Source organism: Pteropus vampyrus, unplaced genomic scaffold, assembly GCF_000151845.1.
Source record: "Pteropus vampyrus isolate Shadow unplaced genomic scaffold, Pvam_2.0 Scaffold4, whole genome shotgun sequence".
NCBI classification, from domain to species: domain Eukaryota; kingdom Metazoa; phylum Chordata; class Mammalia; order Chiroptera; family Pteropodidae; genus Pteropus; species Pteropus vampyrus.
This window is the reverse complement of record NW_011888785.1, coordinates 17,431,508-17,438,192: the sequence shown is the minus strand read 5'-3', so window position 1 is coordinate 17,438,192 and position 6,685 is coordinate 17,431,508. Positions and strand designations below refer to the sequence as shown.

At 36.3% G+C, this 6,685-nt stretch overlaps 1 long non-coding RNA gene and 1 pseudogene across 1 annotated transcript in view; one reads left to right on the top strand and one right to left on the bottom strand.

Annotated features, from left to right (window-relative positions):
• LOC111742786 overlaps nt 1-6,685 on the bottom strand; it is a 251,542-nt gene that overhangs the window by 190,250 nt on the left and 54,607 nt on the right. The gene's annotated exons all lie outside the window — the stretch shown is intronic.
• On the top strand, nt 3,734-3,852 carry LOC111743320 (annotated as a pseudogene).

Genomic DNA, 6,685 nt, shown 5'->3' with positions numbered 1-6,685 from the left:
TTTGTTCTGTTTTAATATGGAAGTTCCTCACCAAAAATTGATCATAAGACATTGTCCAAGTATATTTTAGTTCTTGCTGAAAAGATAAATAGCCAGCCCATAATAAGGCTTGTTCAAGGCCTAGCAATCACTACAAATGTTGTGGCATAGTTTAGAAGGCCGCCTCAATCCTTATCTTTGCTCACAGACAGCGATAAAGTACAAAAACCCTGCTATCTGAGTAATAGCTAGTTACCTCATCACTCTTTACTGAAGAATGCTGTCCTTCATCAGTGTCAGTCTCAAATCAATCGGTTAGAGTACAGCCCAGTTATAAGCCCCCTTTTTCCTTCTGCTTCAATATATTACAACTGTTCTGTTTGTTTGCTCCTCCACCTCGATTGCAGGAAAAGAACTGCAAAGATCAATTGGAAACCTCAACTTACGCACAACTACTCGGAAATCATTTTTTGGATATTGATGTTGTGTCAATGAAAATGACAGTGAAAAATATTACTCACTTGAGGGGAAAAAAAGAAATAGACTCAAGAGCAATGTTCAAGTACAATAAAGAAAGATTAAATTCTTTGTTGAATTCAATGAAGAAAGGTTGAGTGACTGAAATTCTTTCATAGATAACCTGAGGGGTAGAGGAAGAGTACTAATAAATTCGGCCTTAGAAAAATGTTAGCCTAATAACCTCAGCACTCTCTCACAGTGCGTGAGTATGAAACTAATTTTTAAAAGAAAAATAAAAGTATGGAAAGGTTGCTAATGCCAATAATAGGCAATAATGGTACTTGGAAATTTAACAAACCAAAGGCAAATCCAGGACTTGAAATCCATCCCAAGCAACAACCATCAATTGGTTAGGAAAGATATCACCAACATTCTAGACTGTGTCAGAAGGACACACAAAAAAAGGATACCTAGCTCACTGTCCAACTGCCATACTCTCAATCCCTTCCTTAACTCCTCCTGCAGCCTATGCCACAATACGAGGGTCCTGTTGGTTGGTATCAGCATTATTTTTCTAGGATTGAATTTGAGTCAGCTGAATTTTATACAAGAGCTACCTGATATCACTGATATCACTGAATAAAACTATTCCTCTTGGGTTAAAAGTAGAAAAAAAATACTATTATCTACTCTGTACAATGCCAAACAAGAAACAGAACAATATTGAGTCCAAGAATTTCTACAGCTAAGCTGGAAAATATTGTAACTGACCATAATACCATGGCAGACACAGTTCTGAAATTTGAATTTTTGTTCCTCCCTTTTCCAACTCAGAGAAAAAGCAGACCTTGTGCTTCTTTACCTCAGGGAACATATGTGGCATGGATTCTTTCAAGGGAGTAGGATCAATGAAGCTAAACAGAAACTTGAAAAAAGAGGTAGAACTTTCTCTGAAACTAACAAAAGAGGTTCTTCAAACTGAGGAAAAAAGATAAGTCTGTGAATGTATTGACAGATAGAAGCCTCTTCACTGCTCACTAATGTAGTAGGACTTTAGAGGAAAAGGCCAGTTGGGACAGGTTGTGGGGTAACATGCCATGCTAAAGAACATCATACCCCAAGATGGCACTGAAGTGGTAGAGAAGAGGGTGGAAATGCAGGAAGGATGGGGAAGATGGAAATAGCAGGTCCTCCATCAACACACATGGTGAAAATCTAATATAGTCACAATTATCCTTCACAATGCCTTTTAACTACCCATTAGGTACAGCCTACCAACAATCTCTCAGGAAATCCAAATCAGTTAGCTTTCTTCCAACACTGGAATGTATCATTATTTTTTTTCATTGGGCCCCAGATTAAGTACCTGGATTCAGGTAAGGGGTGATGTTGTTCAAAAAGACCCACCCATCAGAAGCAAACTCAGTACATCTAGATGCTCACTCTTAGGAAGCAGAAACTGAATAATGGAGAAGCAGAGACACAGCTTCCATTTCAGGTTCACTCGCAGTGTAACTTTCTTGAGTTTCCTACAGGTGAGGAAAATGCCCTGAATGATCCCTGAATGATTTTTCTCTGACAACAGAGAGTTGGATTTCACTGAACTGCAAGAAAGAATCTAACTAGATTAAAAGATAAATACAATAAGCAAGAACCTCTGTGGGGAGAAAGGTTCCCCAATAACCTGTGTTATTATGTGTTTATCATGTGATATGCAGAATCATGGATTATGTTGTTGTGCAGAAAGTAGAATAGACGGTTGAAGATATGGAAGTGATTACTTCTCAAAAACAGAGAATGCTTTGTCAAAAAAAAAATAAGCGTTAGCACTAAATTGACTTAAGGTCACATTGTAGACCTCAGTTTGCCTGTGTACTATGTATGATCTCAGGCAGTTACTGTGTCTCTTTGCTCCTCACTCACCTTATCTATAAGAAAGAAATAATGACAGTTTGAAAATACATACAGACTACGTGCCACAATAAGCCCTGGAATGTATAGAGAATGTGGATTTTTTTCTCCACACTACTCTCCCCTCAGCCCCTATTCCTTATTCTACCATTGCCATTCTTTTTTTTATTGAAATTTAGAGAATGTCATTTTAATTTTCTAATGCTTGCTATAATGCTTGCAGTGGCTTAAGCTCCATGTAAAACTTATAAAATTTTGTTACACTTTCAAATCTTTTTACACCAAAAAATTTAATTCATTTTCTTCAATAACTTCTCGATACCTCTTAGCTATTAGCTATAAAACAAATAAAACAGGTAGAAAAGAAAGCAATTCAATAAAAATTGGATTTACTTTTTTTAAAGAAAGGCTTTAATCATCCTTAACTGGCCCTTTGATTTAAGGAGTTTTCAAGAGTGGGACATTCTATAGACTAAAAGATCATGTTAAAGTCTTCCTTTACAGTAATCAAGATTTGGTGCTTCTTTGGAAGATCAGGAATGATTAAAAACAGCAAAGAAAAGGAGTTATAAGGTATGGAAGAGTAAGGTCTCTGGTATATTAAAACAACCAATGCAGGCCTGCTGCAAATTCTAGCAAGCTGAAGATAACATTTTCACTGCACATTTTTTAAAAGAAGATAATATATCATTGAAGAGATTATTATTTTGTGTAAGCTTAAGGTTGGTGCAGGTCATTCCCACTAAAGCAAACAGAATTTGTTAATTTAATCCAACAGACTCGGCAGTGAAACCAAACAGAAATTTAATCAGCAGGAGAAGGTGGTGAGCATCTCTGAAAATTGAATGATCACTGTGCAAACAGTAAATATCATTATGGAAGGGTGAGAAAATAAAAAGGGGGCTCCTTTCATGATTGTCATTGCATTCATCAAACATGATAAATGATTCCAAATAAACCTTTGCTAGGACGGCAACAATGACTTCATGTTACTTGAGCTGGAAAGTTAAAATTTATAAAGTTTTCTAGTCTCTTGCCTGTCTTAAATGCTTTTCTTTGAAACTGCAAGGTTATAAAATGAAAGATTAAATGTCTTATATTCCAAGCAAACATAGCAGCTGACTTTTCAGTTTCTCATTTCAACATAATATTCTAGTTTTCTGAAGCCAACTTGATGGCTTTTTATACATAGACTAACACAGAGGCAATGCTAAGGTGTATAAAGTAATATGAGGTATTCAGTTGAATAACAATTGCTCTAATCACCTTAAAACACTGAGTATTTTTAGAGCATGTATATTGTTGCAAGAGGATAAATAAAAGTACTTATCCCCCAAACCCTGTCTCTCACCACTTTAAAGAAATAACCATCAAAATATATTGAGTCTACGGCCATGCCACCCTGAACAAGCCCAATCCCGTCTGATCCCAGAAGCTAAGCAGGGTCGGGCCTGGTTAGTACTTGGATGGGCAACCACCTACGAAGACCAGGTGCTGTAGACATAAAAAAATAAAAACATAAGGGATTGTAAGCTGACAAGGTCTTTGCAGTCTGTGAGGTTAACCAAGGGTTGCCGCGCCTAAAAAAAAAAAAAAAAAACATATCGAGAATCTTTCCTACTTCCTGTTACCACAAAGTTTTCAGCTTCACTTTCCCCTTCTTTCTTTCTTTCTCATTTCAGCCTTTTACAAATTTCTACTTTATTTGTAAGCTCTCTTTATCTTTAATCTAGTCTCCTAGAAATCCATGTTATAAAAACATAATCTTTTAGAAGTCTCATGCAGAACAGGGCCTTAAGTATGCACTATATCCAAAACGAAAAGACATACTCAATGGTGTTTTTTCCCTCTAGCTATGAAAACATGGTGTTATCATTAAACCAGTAAATTCATTACCTTATAGAACCTCAATAAGCAAATGTAAATTAGTGTTTCCCAAGAGTGGCTAACAAAAATAAATCATGTAATAAGTGGCAAAAAAAACATATCCTTATTTCATAGTCTCATGGAAGATGGTTTTATGTTCAATTATTCAAAGTAAAAGGTAAGCTTATCCTGAAACTTCAAAAAAAGGCTGTCTAGCTTCATAGATAACTAGACCAAGAGTTGAAAAGATAATGAAGAACTCTATTATGTTAAGCTATTGAAAAGAAAAAACTGATTGGGAAAACCAGGAGCTACTATTTTAAAGGTATGTAATAAGAGAATAGATTGAAAATCACAGCTTTAGGGAGAAAGAAAGATACTTTTTTATAAATTTTCTGTGTCTAAAAATGGACAGTAAGATACATACTCAATTGTTTCTAGCCCAGTTTTTATACTGTCTTGAATCACTTATTTCCATATTTCATCTCACACAGTAACAAAGTATCCTTTTTTAATGTGTGTACAGTTGAACCATCTTCTCTTTGCACTTAACAAAAAAATTAAAATATCCTGTGTAATTTTAGTTACTTTAAGAGTCTAAATATCCATTTAAATGTTTATGGTAGACTGTTTACAAAGAGAGCCACGAAAAATTATTACCATCCTTATATGCACATCATCCCTTTACGATATGACTTTACATCTTGTTCCATCAAGAGGCAGAGAATATTTCCCCATACCTTGAATCTGAGCTGTCCTTGTCACTTGCTTGGACCAACAGAATATGATGGAAATGATGGTCGTGACTTCCAAGTCTAGGCCTCAAGAAACCTTTCAGCAATTGTTCTTGCCTTCTCGAAGTGCTGCACTGAAACTGCCAGAGTCTAAGAGCATGAAAGACCATTTGACCAAGCTCTTCTGACTGAAGCCCCCCAGATCAACCAGCCAACAGCCAAATCACAACTACCAGATATGTGAGTGAGGCCATCTCAAACCACCCAGCTCCAGTCAAGCTGCCAGTTAACTGGAGCCACATCAGTGACCTCAAGTGAGACAAGAAAAAGAGCCATTCAGTCGTTTGCAACCCAAATTGCTTACCCACAAAATCGTGAGCACAAAAATGATTACTGTATTATGCCACTAAGTTTTGGAATGCTATGCAGCAATAATCGGTACTGGAAATGAAATGTGGGCACAAAACCTAGAATATTTATCATTGGCTTTGGGACCAGGAGGTACACAGAGTCTAAAAAGTGATGAGATAATTGTTAATGGAGCCTTGAATGTGGTGAAGAAAATACTATTAGAGACTGGAAAACGAGTGACCATTTTTATATAGTGGCAAACATGATAAGTTATAATTGTAATAGTAATAACATCCTATTGCATGATAAAAAATACCATAATTTGGAAGTTAGAAAATGTACTTAATGAACTTATTGATCTGGTTAAAGAGACCTCTAGTCAGTATGTTGAAAATCAGAACATTGGATGTTTCTAACTATACATGAAAAGTCAATGGGAGAAAGAAGAAAGAAAGAGAGAAAGAGAAAGAACGAGAGAGAGAGAGAGAGGAAGGAAGGGAGGAACGGAGAGAGAAAGGGAAGTTATTGTTTGCAAAAAGAATTTAAAGGAAGTTGCTAAGATAGAAGATAAACCTATTTCTTATCCCCAGTCTCTCCAGCTGGCAAAGGATTTCAAAATTAAGAAATGACCTCAAGCAAACATCAGATCAAAGGTGTGGATAAAAAAAACTATTTGTATGACCTCAGGAATATTTAAGGTAGAACCTAGCAGACTCGGGTAAATAAAGAACTTCTAAGAACATTACGGCATTGTCTCACAACATTCTGACACAGAAATAGAGATCTGTCTGAAAAAGAATTGCAGTGTGGCTTTGGGGGCATGTAGCAAATCCCGATAAGATTCATAAGAAATGCAGAAAGTTTTCAGGACAATTGTACTAGCAAAAGCACATTCAGCTTATACTAAAAGGGACTGAGTAACTCAAAATGAAAAGGAACTAATTTCTATGGGCAAGAAGCAAGCTGAGAAAATAACTAAGCTACAAACACGGGGAATTTCAAATAGTAAAGAAAAGTTCTCAGAGGGCTGAGCCAAGAGCTAAGAACAATGGACCACGGAATCAACCCACTAGGGTTGAACCAGTCTCTAGTCAAGGAACATTCTTGGCTCCTAGAATAGAAAAAATTGGCAATATGTGCCTGGTTAAATTTCAGAATTTCAGCTGTGTGATCCCATTCTTTCTTATAGACTTTTGTGGGACGGGTAGTATAGTTTCATGTGGAAAAAATGTGAATTATTGTTGCCAGAGGTCAAATTATGGCAGATTATATACAAAGATGACTAAGAAAATTCCTCAAAACTCTCTATAGATGTCCCTTTGTAATGTGACTTGTTGCTCCTCCCAACTAGAGATGGACTTTGTTTTCCCAAACCATAAATCTGG